The sequence below is a fragment of the Pristis pectinata genome, chromosome 4 (assembly GCF_009764475.1).
Source record: "Pristis pectinata isolate sPriPec2 chromosome 4, sPriPec2.1.pri, whole genome shotgun sequence".
Classification (NCBI taxonomy): domain Eukaryota; kingdom Metazoa; phylum Chordata; class Chondrichthyes; order Rhinopristiformes; family Pristidae; genus Pristis; species Pristis pectinata.
Window position 1 is genome coordinate 17,324,786 of NC_067408.1, and position 15,714 is coordinate 17,340,499.

Consider the following 15,714-nt stretch of genomic DNA (forward strand, 5'->3'; position numbering starts at 1 on the left):
TAACCAATTAATCTGCCAACCCACACATTGGGACATGGGAATAAAGCACTGGAGGAAATGTACACAGTCACAAGGAGAATATGCAAACCCCACCCAGTCAGTACTGGAAGCCAGGATCAAGCCTGGGTCATTGGAGCTGTGAAGCAGCATCTTTGTCTGCTGCACTGCCAAATTTGAGGTTTTTATTTTATTGCTGCTAATGAGAGGGGTACATGTGTATGCACAATAGAATAGTGTTTGGTTGTTAATTTAAGAAGCAAAATAAAACAAATGTTATTGAACAGTTCTGCCGTGAGGCTTTTCTCATTACTTCACATCTGTTATCAGACATTGTCAAGCATACAATACTTTCTATTATTTGTCTATTGGTAACTGAGATTGTTGTTGTGCATGGCACATGAAAGGTGTCTTTTGTGCAATTTCACTGGCTAAAAGACCTATAAATAAGCTTTATTATGCTGGAGATCAGGTTGTGTTGCTACTAAAGATTCCATATACATGGATCAGTGATGACAGCAACTGTCCGTGTGTCTCTCACAGGACAACTAAAATTTGAATTGGCTACTTGTAGCATTGAATTAAGGAAAACTGTAAACAATGCACCATTTTGGTTGGCTGCAACTGGAGCACTGGGCACCTTATTACACAATGTAGATTAAAGCCATGGAGGATGCAAAACAAATACACCTGGGTAATACCAGGGATGACAAGATGTAAATTTAATGACAATCTTGAAGCTTTGCAGAACTAAAGCTTTTAAAAAAAAATGGAAAAGAGTGGAGAGAATGAACCATTAAAAACACTAAATTGATCCTCGCCAATTTCTATCGATGCATCACGGCTTGGTATGGCAACTGTTCTACCCAAGACTACAAGAAGCTGAGTTGTGGACACCTCACAGAAACCAGCCTTCCCTCCATGGACTCTGTCAACACTTCTCACTGCCTCAGTAAATTGGAATCAGATTTATTTATTATTATCATCACAGATTTGTATGATGTGAAATTTGTTTTGCTGCAGCAGTGCAGTACAAAGACAAAAAATTACTGTTTAAAACAAAGTGCAGGAAAAATAACCCATCTGTGTTCATGGACCATTCAGAAACCTGCTGGTGGAGGGGAAGATGCTTCTGAATTGAGTGTGGGTCTTCAGGCTCCTTTACTACCTCCTTGATGGTAGTAATGAGAAGAGGGCATGTCCTAGATGATGAGGGTCCTTGGTGATGGATGCTGCCGCCTTGAGGTACAGCCTCATGAAGATGTCCTCTGGTGGGAAGGGTTTCATAGAATCATAAAAAGTATAGCACAATACAGGCCCTTCAGCCCACAATGTTGTGCCAACCTTTAAACCTCACCTAAAAGCTATCTAACCCCTTTTCCCCCACCCCCTCACATGTCCCTCTATTTTAAATTCCTCCATATGCTTATCTAGCAACCTCTTGAGTTTGACCAATGTACCTGCCTCCACTACCCCAGGCAGCACATTCCATGCCCCAACCACACTCTGGGTAAAAAAAAAACCTTCCTCTGATATCTCCCTTGAACCTCTCCCTATTACTTTAAAGCCATGCCCTCTTGTATTGAGCTTTGGTGCCCTGGGAAAGAGGCACTGGCTGTCTACTTTTATTCCTCTTAATATTTTGTACACCTCTATCATGTCCCCTCTCATCCTCCTCCTCCTCTCCAAAGAGTAAAGCCCTAGCCCCCTTAGTCTCTCTTCATAATGCATACTCTCTAAACCAGGCAGCACCCTGGTAAATCTCCTCTGCACCCTTTCCCCCTTTCCCCCTTTCCAACACTTCCACATCCTTCCTGTAATGCAAAGCTATGCCATCTGCTTATGCATCAAGAGTTGAATAATTGGTTTTGCATTATTTCACAAATTCTGAGAGAGAATCTTATTCCATAGCTCAAATTTTTGGGTAGTGCTTTGTGAATTCTGTAACGGTCTAAACACTGGTAGTGCAGGGATCACCAGTACTCTGGCTGAACTTGTAAGTAAATTACTTCACGACTTGACTGACAATGCAGCCTCATTCAGAAAGAACAAACGTGCTAACTCAAAAGATAAACTGACTTGTTTTATTTCATTTGTAGGAATGCACTTGCTTGCCCAGCTAACATTAACTCAGTGGTGAAACCAAATAAAATTTGTGTAATATATAGAATGGTAACAGAGATCAATTAATTGTAGACTTGTTGTGGGATGGGTGGACACACTGCAGATGATATTTTAGTGCAAATGTATTATTTAGAAAAATGAGGTGGGCCTACAAAGTATAGATGTAAAATAACAAAAAAAGACCTGGGAAATTTGAAAATGGTAGGACAGATCACATAAAAGGTTTTACAAATACAAGCAGTCAGGCTTTATGTTAAACTCATTAATTTGACCATGTGTCCCATTAAGGGCAACTCACTTTACAAGGACTCAGGCTCTGTAATGAGAGATTGGCTAAAGACCAGAGAAGTTGGGACTGTTCTCCCTACAGAAGATGTCCAAGAGGAAACATCTTTAAAGTGAAGGGTTTAGATAGAACACAAGGTTGTGCATATGATGGAACTGGCTGAGTCTATAACTTTCCTGAAGCCTCTTGTGATCCTGTGTATTGGAGTCTCCATACCAAGCTGTGAATCAACCAGTCAGAATGCTCATCACTGCACATCTACAGAAATTTGAGTCTTTGGTGACGGACCGAATCTCCTCAAACTCCTAATGAAGTAGAGTCACTGGCATTCTGCCTTCACGATTGCAAAAATGAGTTGGGCCCAAGATAGGTCCCCTGAGATGTTGATGGCCAAGAACTTGAAGCTCCTCACCCTTACCACCACGAGCAACCAACATAATCAAAGACCCAACCCACCCCAGACATTAGACATTCTCTTTCTCTCTCTTCCTTCGCCCTCCCCCACCTAAAAATCAGAAGATGCAAAAGCCTAAAAGCACATACCACCAGACTCGAGGATAGCTTCTATCCCACTGTACTAGCCCCTTAGTATATGTGACAATAAACCAATTATCAATTTAAATTTTAAGACATGAAGGTTTGAAGAAATGGTTGGAATTTAAAGACTACTAGGATATGGAATGCTTTAATGCCAGAGGGTAATAAAAATGGTCAATCATGGCAGTTTAACTGGAATTGGATAAAATTTCAGTGATCTTGAAAGGGTTGGAAAATGAGAAGATAATGGATGTTGACAAATGGCATGGGCATGGTAAGATGAATGGACAACCATCTGAATGATTTGATTTTGAGTTCGACCAAAAGTTTACCAAAATCTGTTCCCGCTTCATTTCTGTTGCTTTGCTATGTGTTCACAGAAATGGGATTGCTCAATCGGTTAGTTTCATGAGGCCTCAAATGTATGTGTACTTGGGAGTTTTTTTGCCAACAGTGGATGAAAAGGCAACAAGGAATTCCATTGACTAGTACTGACCTTATTCCTCAAGGAGCTCAAGAAATTGACTTTTGCTCTTTTTGGTGACATGCATTTTATGCCTTGCTTTGATGCTTTTCCAAGTGATTAACAAGTGAAGGAGGCACAACAGGTGCAAGTGCTGCGCACACAATTTCCCATGCATTACAAGGAATACTGTGTGCAAAAAGAGCTTATTACTTTTGTAGTAACTACTGAGAACAGCACGTGCAGCCTCTGTACAAGGTGCGTACTTAGAAGCGATCATTGAAGATCCATCACAAAAATGGTGCGACATTGACCTTCAAACAGGCTGGATGAAGCTCAAAAATGCACAGGTGACATTGTCCAACGTGGCTAGATGTTTGCTATCAGTGTCCCACTCTAATGCCCGAAATCATAAACACAGATGAGTTCTAATCTGCTCAGTTGTATGCATGTCAAGCTTTTGATCAACATTGTCAAGAATAATTTGGTAACATTTTTTTCTTCTGGTTTGTAGGCAGTGAAGAATCAGAATTGAACATGAACAGCACAAGGTAATTTGTTTCTTGTGGAATTCTCTGATCTATTTTTGTCTTTGGTAAATGCTCCTGTTTCCAAGGAGTCACTTGCCAAGCTGTATTCGGAGACCAAAGATCAAGTCACCTGCTTGTCCTTCAGGAAAAATGGCATGCTCTGCCTAGGAAGGGGGATAAAGAATACAATCTAAATATAAGGCAATTGTTTTTTGCAAGTGCTAATAACTCCACAAAGGAGGTTGTCCAAATGGTGCAGTGAAAGAGAATATGTTTGATAGAATAAAAGACACATACAATTAATTGAAAAGACAATTGTACAGTGCGACTAACTGATCTCCTCAACAGTAGAGAAGCTATTACATTAATCCACAGTGGAGAGATTTTAATTTGCAATGCCCTTAAAAATCCCCAACAATTTACCCAGGGAAGATGATTTTAACCTCAAAGATCACACCAAAGGAATGGCAAATGTTAAAAGCATTAGTCCAGATTTTGGCCCTGAATTAGTGTATCTTTGAGCAACTTAATTTTAATAATGGGGCTGATCACGGAATGAATTTGGTATTGAAGTAACATCACTGACAGTGAGATTACAGCTGTTTTGATTGTATGTATTTGGCAGATTGGTGAAATTGCACTGTGGATAACGACCATGAGAATGTGAAGTTGCAGCACACCACTTATTTCCATTTTATTACATTGTTGAGGATGCTGCATTGAGTCAACATTGTGACTAATTCTGATCACGCTGTCGCATATTTCACAAGGCAATTTAATTTTGATTTAGAACTGGGAAAAAAAAATAAGGCCCAGAATTAAGTATTTTGGGACTTTATAAAAAGTAACTGCCATTTCCTTGACATGTCCAATACATTTTTAACCAGGTGTGTATTAACATCTGCTGCACGTCCTTAAACACACCTGGCATGCCAGCTTGGAGCATCACTGCAACAAACCAGATGCATGCACACTTTTTGGATAGGATTCTTTATGGCATCAACAGAGGAAAAAATAACAATTTGTTCTCCTGAAGAAAACTGGCACAACAATCCATTGCAGCCCAATTGAGTGAACACTATACACAGTGAACTAAATTATTCACTGATGAATTTAGATTATTACTTTATTAAATTATAAATATAATATGATTTCAGTTCACCATTAAATATTTTATCTGATGCATTTTTTTGCAACTGGCTTGATTAATATGCCTGTTAGGACTTTGGTTCCACTTGAGCTTCTGAGGATTTTGTTCATGAAATCAAATTAAATAAAGATGAAGGATTTTCACATGATTTATGAAAATGATGAATCTGTTGGATAAAGAATAACGACAAACAATGACCTTTTGGAATAATTTAGTGGATTGAAATTGCTTTGCCCCTGCCCATACCACCATAATTAAGCACACTGGAAGCTTTATCACATTTCTGTGTGGCATTCACTGCAGGAGCCTGGGTTTTCCCATAGTGGGTACCAGTAGCTGGTGTGGAGTGCTAAGGAGTGAATTATGGCAGTCGTGTTCGAAATAGTCGTTTCGAGTCACCATCCCAAGTGACTTGGAATGCTGAGTTTTAAATCTGATTTCAGTATTAAATCTGTATAGCACCTTTTTATTATAATAAAACATACCAAGAAAATTCATGGGAGCATATTAGCCAAAATTCAACAGCAAGCTTGCCTATGAGGATGAGTAAAAACCTTGTCAAAAGTAGGTGTTAGGAGGGCATGAAAGAAGTGAGCGAGTCTTGGATGAGAAATCATAGAAGCCAGTCCTCTGAAATATCCTCAGCCATGCTTTTGGCACAGCATCTCTCAGTCCAGGATCCCTCTGGTTTCAGAGTGGTTTCCACAACATTCCTTTTGCTCCTTGACTATTTCAGAAGTCCCTTTACTACTCCCCTATTGGGGGAGGGTAAGGTAGTGGAGGATGGAGGAATATTCCAGGCAGCATTAAGCCAGTGCATAACAATAATTGCAGTATTAGCGTGAGAAATCTCATTTCTTCATTATGCTGTACAGCTTCTTCTCCCCTTTTTTTTTTAAAGCCCATGCTGGCTATCAGTAATCTCATTTGACCTATTCTCCCATATTCCCATCAATGCGACTCCCATCCTACCACTTATCTACATTAGGAGCATTTAACCTATTGAACATCTTTGGGACCTGGGTGGAAAACAGCACCCAGGGGAAACACGGAGAATATTCAGACTGCATAGACAGTGCCAGATTGAACCTAGGTTGCTTAAGTTGAGAAGCAGCAGCTCGACTTGCTATGCTGTAATGCTGACTAGAAGGACTGATGCAAACTGTGGAATGAAAATGTGTCCTATTCCCTTGGCACAGGCAAAGGGTATAAAACACTTTATCCATAACTGCATGCTGATTGTCAAACTCTACTTTTCAACTTGAATTCCAGAATTGAAAGCTGGAACTAAGATGAGTGACATTGTAAGACCAGCACTGTTCACTAAACTTTTTGTTGCATCGCTGTTCATGCTATGCTATGTAACAAGTGTTTCATCTGAAATATCACTGATAAGTGTATGATTAATGTCAATGCCTTGTAACACCTTTTGACTGTTGGCTATAGGTGAGTTGGACATCCCAAATGATACAACACTTAAAGGTTCATTTAATCTCCACAGCAGAAACAGAACAGATAGCGTTTTCATTTTGTTTCTCCTCCTGTAAGAAATGCACTACGTATTTGCGGTTGGTCTGACTTCCTCGAGCACTTTATGGAAATGGATGCTTAAGTTTAACCTTGAATTAATTGAATCATCTTTAAATGTGAGGGTGGGGGATCATCTTGGTGTCTTGCAGAAACTGTCATTGTTAAGTGCATTAACTTAAGATTGTACAATCTAACCCTGCATCTTGTGCACCACTTAACCTACAACACACCATAGTTTATCTTGCACTGTTCTGTAGAGCTATTACATACTGTGTATATACTTTAGAGTATGAGTACACTGTATAACATCTCAGGCCAACAAAACACTACGTGGTGCAATACCACTCTGCACCTTGTTATCTGCATTGTTTTTGTACAATGTTGAATGCCACACTGCCTGTCTTTATGGTGCTGTATGTAATACTTCATTCTCTCCTCTGCATATCTTTTGTATTGGTTTTCACTCTGTATGTAGTTGAGCTGCTTTAAACATTTACCTGTATTTTCCAGAACAAGATACTCCTGCATCACTTTTTCTTCTGCATTGTGCCTTGTTCAGTACTTCATATAGTTTTGTCCAATTGCACCCTGTGAAACCAAGTTATTGAATTGTACACTGAGCATTGCATAATTAAAGCATTTAGTGCTGTACTGTACCTGTACCTTATGCTTTTTTTTACACAGTTTTGTACTGCACTGGGTGTATGCATTTTTGCATTGCACCCCATGGTCTTCATGCAACTCATGTAATTCTATCTTGTGTAGCTGAAGGTGCACCTTCAGGTGGGATCACTGTTAATTCATCATTTAAAAACGTAGTCTAATTTTCTGTTCTATTGATCTGAATGGAAATCTAATTATATCAGTAAAGTATATAATGAGCAATCAATCTTTCACTGGCATCTTGAACACAAACTCTCATTAAATTTACCCTTAATGTTTCTGCATTGTATTTGAACAGAGTGCAGATGGTGACTAGTTTAATCCTTCCTTCCTTCCTTCCTATGCCATGGTGTCTTCTGCACTGTTGCCCATTCCTTCACAGTACTGTACTGCACATGAAGTGTATAGTTGTCTTTTGTCTTGTACAAGATGAACCTAATACTTGTATATTTTTGGGCTTGGCATTTTGATGTCCAATTAAAATGTAATATTTTAGATCTGATTTATTTTCAGCTGAATTTTCTTCAGTATGAAAACACATGCTGGTCAAAATATAGTAGCACCTTGGGTGGAGTGAAATTGCACTTTATTCAGTGCAGAATAAATTGTTAGGAGAATAAGCCAGGTGATTTGGTTTTAGTTGCTGAGCTCTTCAATTTGTATATCTGAAATTCTACAGGATGGACTCACATTAACATGATGTTGCTTTGAGATTCTATTTTTAAATGTAGAAGATTCAGCATTGTCACTTGCACTGTTATTGAATACAATTATTCCATTTTTCTCACCCATATATCATTACTAGCAATGTAGTATGCATCCCTACATCTCAAGTGTGCTCTGTAGTATAAAGAAGTACATTATTGTGCTTGTTCCTTCCTGAGTAGAGCTTTTTGAACATGCATTTCTGATTAATAATTCACAGAAGGTAGTGAATAAAAAAACTTTTTTAAAAAAAAACCAAAGAAAAAGGGTTGGCAGAGCTCGTAATGTCAACAACGTTGGAAAATCTCAAGGACTAGATGAATATGTTATTAATCTGAAATGCTTGGAATTGTGATAAAAGAAAATCAGATGCACCTCTTTGAATTTGTTTTCTTGAATGGATATGCCAACTTAATGGCTACTGATTTTTCTTTTTCCCCCCTCAAGGTTTTAGTATCTTTTTGCACAGGTTATGAAGTCACTATAATGGTCAAACCATCATTGTTGCCCTTGGCAAACTGGTATTGAACTAACTAGCTTTAACCAGTCCAGGTCATTTTGCTGAAGGCATTCCCACAGAGTAATTGAATAGGGTGTTCCAGGATTCTGAACAAGTCACAGTGAATGAACTGTGAAGGTCCAGAACAAGAAAACATAGACTTGGAGATGCTGCTATTCTCATGTACCTACTCCTCTTGAAACTTTAGGAAATTGGTTTTTGGAAGTACTGTTGAAAAAGCCTTGCTAAGTTGCCACAATCAATCTTTGAATGATACAATCTGGATAATGTGCTCTATTTCCTTTTCTGAAATTTCTTGGATCCTGTCTAAAACTTGAGTCTACAAACACATGGTGTGTGTTTTTAATATTGTAAAACTGCCCTTCAGCTAATAATGGAATACTTTGGGCCCCAGATAATGGGGCACCTAGAGTCTGTGTACATGAGAGTACTCTATTGATGGGATGTACACATCTTTCCACCCCTACCCCAAACTATCTGAAAATGCAAGAAGTTCTCGCAAAAGGCAAAACTGCAAAAGAGGATAACTGGTGTTGGCTCATTGTTCCTAAACAATTCAGTAAAAATTTCTTGCAACTCCCCCTGTTCTTTTAGCACTCTGAGGAATTTCACTGGCTCAATTGTTATTCCTACTTCAGTAGTTATTCTGGTCTATTTTGCCGTTTAACCAGTGCTTTTCACATGTATGGATGATGCCTTCCCAGTACATGCACATTTTTCAAGACCTTCCTAACCATCTGCCCTACCTAGGTAGAGGGAGGAAGTGCATTGGATTGCTGCTGGGTGTCCATCTGTACTCTTTTATATCTGGGTGCTTATGGTTCTACATGTATTATGGCCACTATTACTAACACAGCAGCTGTCCTTGTATGCCTTTGATTCCAAAAGTTTTATTTTTGAGCAAGGCAGTAGGCTGATAGGGATGTGCCTACTTTGAGACACCTCTCAATTGAGTTTCAGTCTGCCATTCCATGCTGTTGGATGCTTCCTGACTGCAGACAGAATGTGTTGGCAGGAGACTGCAGGGCAGCAATGAAGCTGTTAAAGCCTTTGCACCATTCACTTTCAAGGACATTGCCAATTATTTTCACAGCAAGTGTGAAGGTTTGACTGGAATGTCTCTAGTGTTTTATTTTTGGTGGTCACAGAATAATTTTCACCTATTCCTTGCTCCAGTGGGTCAGTTAAGATCAGAAATCCATGCATGGAGATTGGTGGTGGGGTGGAGCAATGAGAGATGGACTTTGCTCACCTCTGACCACTCTCTTTTATTTTAAACTCGAGGTGCAGCGTGTATTTAAATAAAAGATTGACACCACTGCTAGGCAACCAGACGCAGTAAAGGTTGGTCTACTGCCGGACTAGCTACAGAATTAACAGCATGCTGGCAGGCCTGCTTATAAACTGCAAATTACTTGATTACATTGCTGATTTCTGTCTCCCATTATTTTTAGACACACTGGGACAATAAAATACAAGCTCTTAAAAAATCTCCTCCTGAATTAATGGGCTTTAATTTCCAAATGCTGCTGTTTAAGTGCAGTCAGTACTAAAGGCTTCAGCACAACAGTCAGATTTGACCTGCTGTCACTTTAGTGATATCTGGGCACTAACCTGCATGCTGGCCAGGATGACCTGTGCAATACTGGTGGCAGTGTTGGAACTTTGTTTCCTTTTTTATAAAAAAAAAACCTCAACTCATTCTCTGCTTGGCAGGCTGTGACCCATCCAGTGAGGGGACCCTAAGGACCATCTGTCACCCTGTGAAGCCCATGCTTTTTAAAACAAAACTAAATCCAGAGTGCCTTCTTCACACTAATTCTTCATCAAACAATTGTCAGCAGAAATTTGCAAGGAATCTGTATGTGTGATTAAACATCACAAGTGTAATTAAATAACCAGAACAGCAGCAGCTCCTTCATCAGACCGCACATCAGTATCTTCTGCCTGATTCAAATTGTGCAAGGTGGAAATAAGCAAGTTATTTCTGTCTCTCTTGCTCATTTAGCTGTTCTGCTACTTGGCCAATCTATCAAATGTGAAACTTCAATGTCATTGTGTTTTGCTGGTGTTGGGTGAGAGGCAATAAACCTCAGCAAAATGAGTTGGGGAAATTGTGGTTGACAAGTATAGATTTTGTGGTGAAAATTTGTGATGTTGAAGGTGTGTAAAGGCAAAAGTAGAAGGATGCTACCTGCCAAAGTTGAAGATGTATAGGGGGAGGGCAATAGGATGCAGTGACTCTGGATAATTAACAAGCAGTCATCTGTGAAATTAGGGCTACATCAATGGTGGTCAGCTTGCTGTAGCCTGCTCAATACCCGCTAATTCAGAATCTTTTCAGCTCGCCCCCATAGAGTAGGGATACCTTTTTTGCCTTGGCTCTTTTAAACAGAAAACCATTTTTTCAAACAAGTGAATTTTTTTTTGTATGTGGCAGTGGGGGCGTGGGGCTGGTGGTGGTAGTGGTAGTAGTATGGTCTAGGTTTGGACTTCCTGAGGGACATTAGTATCAATATGTGCCTGGTAAGCAGTTATTGTGGAGGTTTCTTGAGCAACAAGGAGGAGAGACTCTTAGTCTCTTGAGGAGAGATTAAGGGAGCTAGGGCTTTACTCTTTGGAGAGAAGGAGGTTGAGGGGAGACATGATAGAGGTGTACAAGATATTGAGAGGAATAGATTGAGCAGACAGCCAGTGCCTCTTTCCTAGGGCACCAATGCTCAATACAAGAGGGCATGGCTTTAAAGTAATGGGTGGGAAGTTCAAGGGAGATATCAGAGGAAGGTTTTTCATCCAGAGTGGTTGGGGCATGGAATGCGCTGCCTGGGGTGGTGGTGGAGACGGGTACGTTGGTCAAATTCAAGAGATTGTTAGATAAGCATATGGAGGAATTTAAAATAGGGGGATATGTGGGAGGAAGGGGTTAGATAGTCTTAGGTGTGGTTTAAAGGTCGGCACAACGTGGTGGGCCAAAGGGCCTGTATTGTGCTGTACTGTTCTATGGTTCCAAGTGGCTCTGATTGTTGGGAACCTGCCATCAAATGAAATCCCAGTGCAACTGGCTATGGCATAGTACTTTGGAATCAAAGGTTGAGCTCGAGTTGCAATCTACCTGCATAAGGCCTCAGTAAAGACCTTGGGGTTAGGGAAGAATGCCTCTCCCCTTTGTCCAACTCTGAATCAGCACCCAATTCGTAAAGTTTTGTTCTTAACTGGGTTCGAGGGGAAACTGATCCAGACTGGAGTGATACTTTTTTGAATAAAAAATGTCTCCTGTAAGGCTGCAGTAGAGGCTGCTTTTTGAATAAAAAAAAAGGTTGTCTCCTCTTGTCTCCTGTAAGGCTGCAGTAGTCTCTTTTGGTATGCTCCTTTGTATTAGTGGTTTCACTTGCCAATGGGAATCCTAATAATGTATTCTGTAGTATGAATGACCTGGGAACCAAGATTGCCAGGCTAGATTAAAGGTATGGGTGGAAATCCTACTGGAATCCAGGGAGTTACTAATAGTGTAATTGGTGAGATTGACAGACTATTGAAGGAATAGAAATTACTTCTGTCTCTCTGTCACAGCATGATCCCTAACTTGTGACTGACCCAGGTTTCCAAATGAAATGCCCATTTGGAACAGTGTTATCAACGTGTTTTCCTGCCTTCTGGGGAAATTCTTTCCAAGTCGTCAATTGTGTGGGAGAATAGTTCTGTTCAAAAGCCTCCGTTAGCAGAGGCACTTAAGAAATTTTGTGCTATTGGATAATTTTTTTTATTTAAAATGGCATCTATAGCCATCTGTGCTGAACTCTTTGGTATGTTAATTAGTTCCATTTTTTGATTCTTTGTGATAAATTATACAGCATACACCATGTTTTTTTAAATATCAAAGACTTGTGTTGTGTGCTTGATGTTTAATTCATGATATGTGTACGACACTCTGGACCAGATAGCTACACTTATCTCGTTGGTTGCCAATGTAAAAGTGGAACTCTTGATCATTTTACTTTGAAAGGGTCTGAAGGAGCATCTTAACCCTGAAGGAGAGGTTTTGTTTTCAATGGGGCACTGGTTTTAAAATTTCAATACAGAAGTGGTATTGGCTAACAGGAAAAGATCATGCTATGTTAGGTAAATTGACTGCAGCCAGGCAAATGTCTTGTTTTATGAAGCATTATTAGTTGATTTTATATCATCATGCATTTAATAAAAAGGAAAAATGTCAGAATCATTACAGAACTGATCAGCCAATGCATGTTCATCTCTCCTCACTTTGCAGGTTAGGTGTTTATACCCGGGAGCCAGCAGGGTTAACTTCTCCTGTCCTCAATCTGGCAATGTATAAATATTAACACTGATTGCTCCATTCTCTTTGATGCCTGATGCAAGCTATTAGAAAGATTGAGTTGCACCAATGGAACATGGTTGTGGGTTCATTTAATGGATCAACCAAACAATATATAAGCAATGAAACTTCTATCGATTATGTTCAATAAATGGTGCAAGTATTGCATCCTAGTAATCCACAAGTTTCAGGTCCATGTTAAGAGCACCTTGTTAAAGTTCTCTCACTCTGTCCATCTCTTCCTCCCTTTTTGTTTTCCCCTCAAGTTTTATTACCAATTTGATGACTCCTGCTCCATCACAGATATGTCAGTCCTCAGCGGCCTCCACTCCCAGGAGAATCCCAAGTGCAAACCGGAGGAACAGCATCTCATTTTTCGTCTTGGAACCTTGCAGCCTAACAGCATGAACATTGAATTCTCCCACTTTAAGTAATCCCCATAACCACCACCCCCACCCCCCAACCATGCTGCCTCCATTCCTCCATTCTTTTATCTTTTTTATTTTTCTATCCCTTTTTTCCTCCTTACCTTTCCACCATCTTTGGTGGATCTGCTCTCCCCTCATCCCCTACACCTGCCTATCACTATCTCTTGCCTCCATCTACCTATCACCATTTTGTTCCCACCCTGCCTCCCCTCTTGTCCCCCTGTCACTGCTCTGCTTTTCCCTCCTATATATTGGGCTTCCCCTTTTTTCCTATCTTCAGTCCTGAAGAAGGGTCCTGACCCAAAACCTTGACTGCCTGCTTTTCCCCATGGATGCTGCCTGGCCTGCTGAGTTCCTCCAGCATCATAGTGTTTTTCATCATGATGATTCCTTGATCTATGACTTAAAAATATCTTGTTTGTCTGTAACCCCTGTCAGTCATTCTGTTATATTTCAAGCACAATCCACATCTTGTCCAGCCTGTGATACTGTAGGCATGTTGTTGCCTTGTCTTGCTGGTATCTAAACCATTTCCTGTAACTTTGAATCCATTATAAGGATGGAGACTCAGAATAACTATAGGAAGAATGATGGAGATTACATTGATTGTGACACAATTAGTCACTTGCTCAAGCACTGAACCTGCACTGTACATCATCTACAGAGTGCATTGCAGCAAATGGCCAAGATTTGTTTGATTAATTAGTCTCTTCTACCAGCTAAAAGAATAAGGGTCTCTTTCCCTGTTCCTTATGGGGGAATCTTGAAAAACTGTTCCTCTTTCCACAGATGCTGCCTGATCTCCTGAGTGTCTTCATCATTTTATCCTTTTATTTCAGATTTTCAGCATTTTTTTTTCTCTCTCACTTACAGAATAACGAGGAAAGGGTGTGCCTGGAAGTACTACCAGCTGTTACTGTCTTACACATTGTACCTTATCCTGGAGTAAATTACTTCATCCTTGAGTTCAAATCTTAGAACTCCCTATTCAAAAATGCATTAGAAATGCCTTCACACTAAATGAATACTACTTATTGGTATTTACTAGAGAGAAGGATATGGAGGATTGAGTTTTTGGGGAAGGGTACACTGATATTCTGGAACATGCCTGTTAGGAAGGAGCAAGTGATAGAGATATTGGCACACATTAAAGTGGATAACTCCCCAGGGCCCAATGGAATTTCTCCTGGGATGCTGTGGGAAGTAAGGGAAAAGATTGTTGGAGCTTTACAGAGATTCTTGCATCTTTGTTAGTCATGGGTGAGGTGCTAGAAGACTGGAAGATCACTAATCTTGTTCCTTATTTAACAAGAGCAATAAGGATAAGATGGGGAAACAGGCCAGTGAACTTTATTTAAATTATAGGGAAATTATTTGGGAGTGGAGGGAGAGACAAATTCTAAGTGAATTTTTATCAGGAGTAGTCGACATGGTTTTGTGCAGGGGAAATTGTCTCAATTCTGATTGGAGTTTTTTGAGGTGGTAACTATGAAAATTGAAGGTAATGCAGTAGAAATGTTGACGTGGACTTAGCGAGGCTTTTGACAAAATTTCATGGTTGGCAAATTGGATCCAAGATTGGCTTGGCAATAGAAAGCAGTGGTTGGTGGGTGTTTTACTGACTTGGAAGTCTGTAACCAGTGGTGTATGCAGGATCAATGCTGGGACCATTGTCACCCATGTCATTTACATATATGACAAACAATGTCAGTACAGTGATGAGTAAGTTTACTACAAAAGTTGACGTAGTGCACAGTGAAGAGGTTGTGAATGAATACAGAGATATGGATCAGTTGGAAAGTTGGGTGGAATAGTAGCAGATGGAATTTAATCCAGACAAGTGTAAATAATGCATTTTAAAATGGTCAAATAATCTTGTACAGTAAGTGGCAGGGACGTTGGGGTGCAAGTTCATGGCTCCTTGAAAGTGGTAATGCAGGTGGAAAGGGTGGTGACAAAAGCTTTTGGCATTCAGCATTCTTGCCTTTAGTCCAAGGTATTGAGGATGAGAGCTGAGAAGTCATGTTGCAGCGATGCAAATGTTCGGTCAGACTGCATTTGATTTGGTGCAGTTCTGGTTGCCACACTACAGGAATGATGTGGTAGCATGAGAAGGAGTGCAGAAGAGACTCGGCACGATGTTGCCTGGAACAGAGAGCTTATAAGGAAAGACTGGATAGGCTGGGTTTATTCTCATCGTGACATATGCAGAGGGGTGATCTGTAGAGGTTTATGAATTTGAGGGGCATAGAAAGGGTATATAGTCTCTGTCCTTGGGTGGGGAAGTCAAACTGGGAGGCACAGGTGAGAGGGCAGAAATTTTAAGAGTTCTGAGGGGCAAGATCTCCAGTGAGTCATGGTTGTATGGAATAAGCTGCCAGAGGAAGTGGCGGAGGTAGATCCAACTACATCATTTAAAAGACCTTTGTGCAGGAACTTGGAAAAGAG

At 40.2% G+C, this 15,714-nt stretch overlaps 1 long non-coding RNA gene across 1 annotated transcript in view; it reads left to right on the forward strand.

Annotated features, from left to right (window-relative positions):
- Positions 1 to 15,714, forward strand: part of LOC127569709 (uncharacterized) — a 424,238-nt gene that overhangs the window by 26,033 nt on the left and 382,491 nt on the right. Inside the window, exon 2 of the long non-coding RNA XR_007956232.1 lies at positions 3,922 to 3,958. This is a non-coding gene — a long non-coding RNA (uncharacterized LOC127569709). The remainder of the gene's footprint in view (positions 1 to 3,921; positions 3,959 to 15,714) is intronic.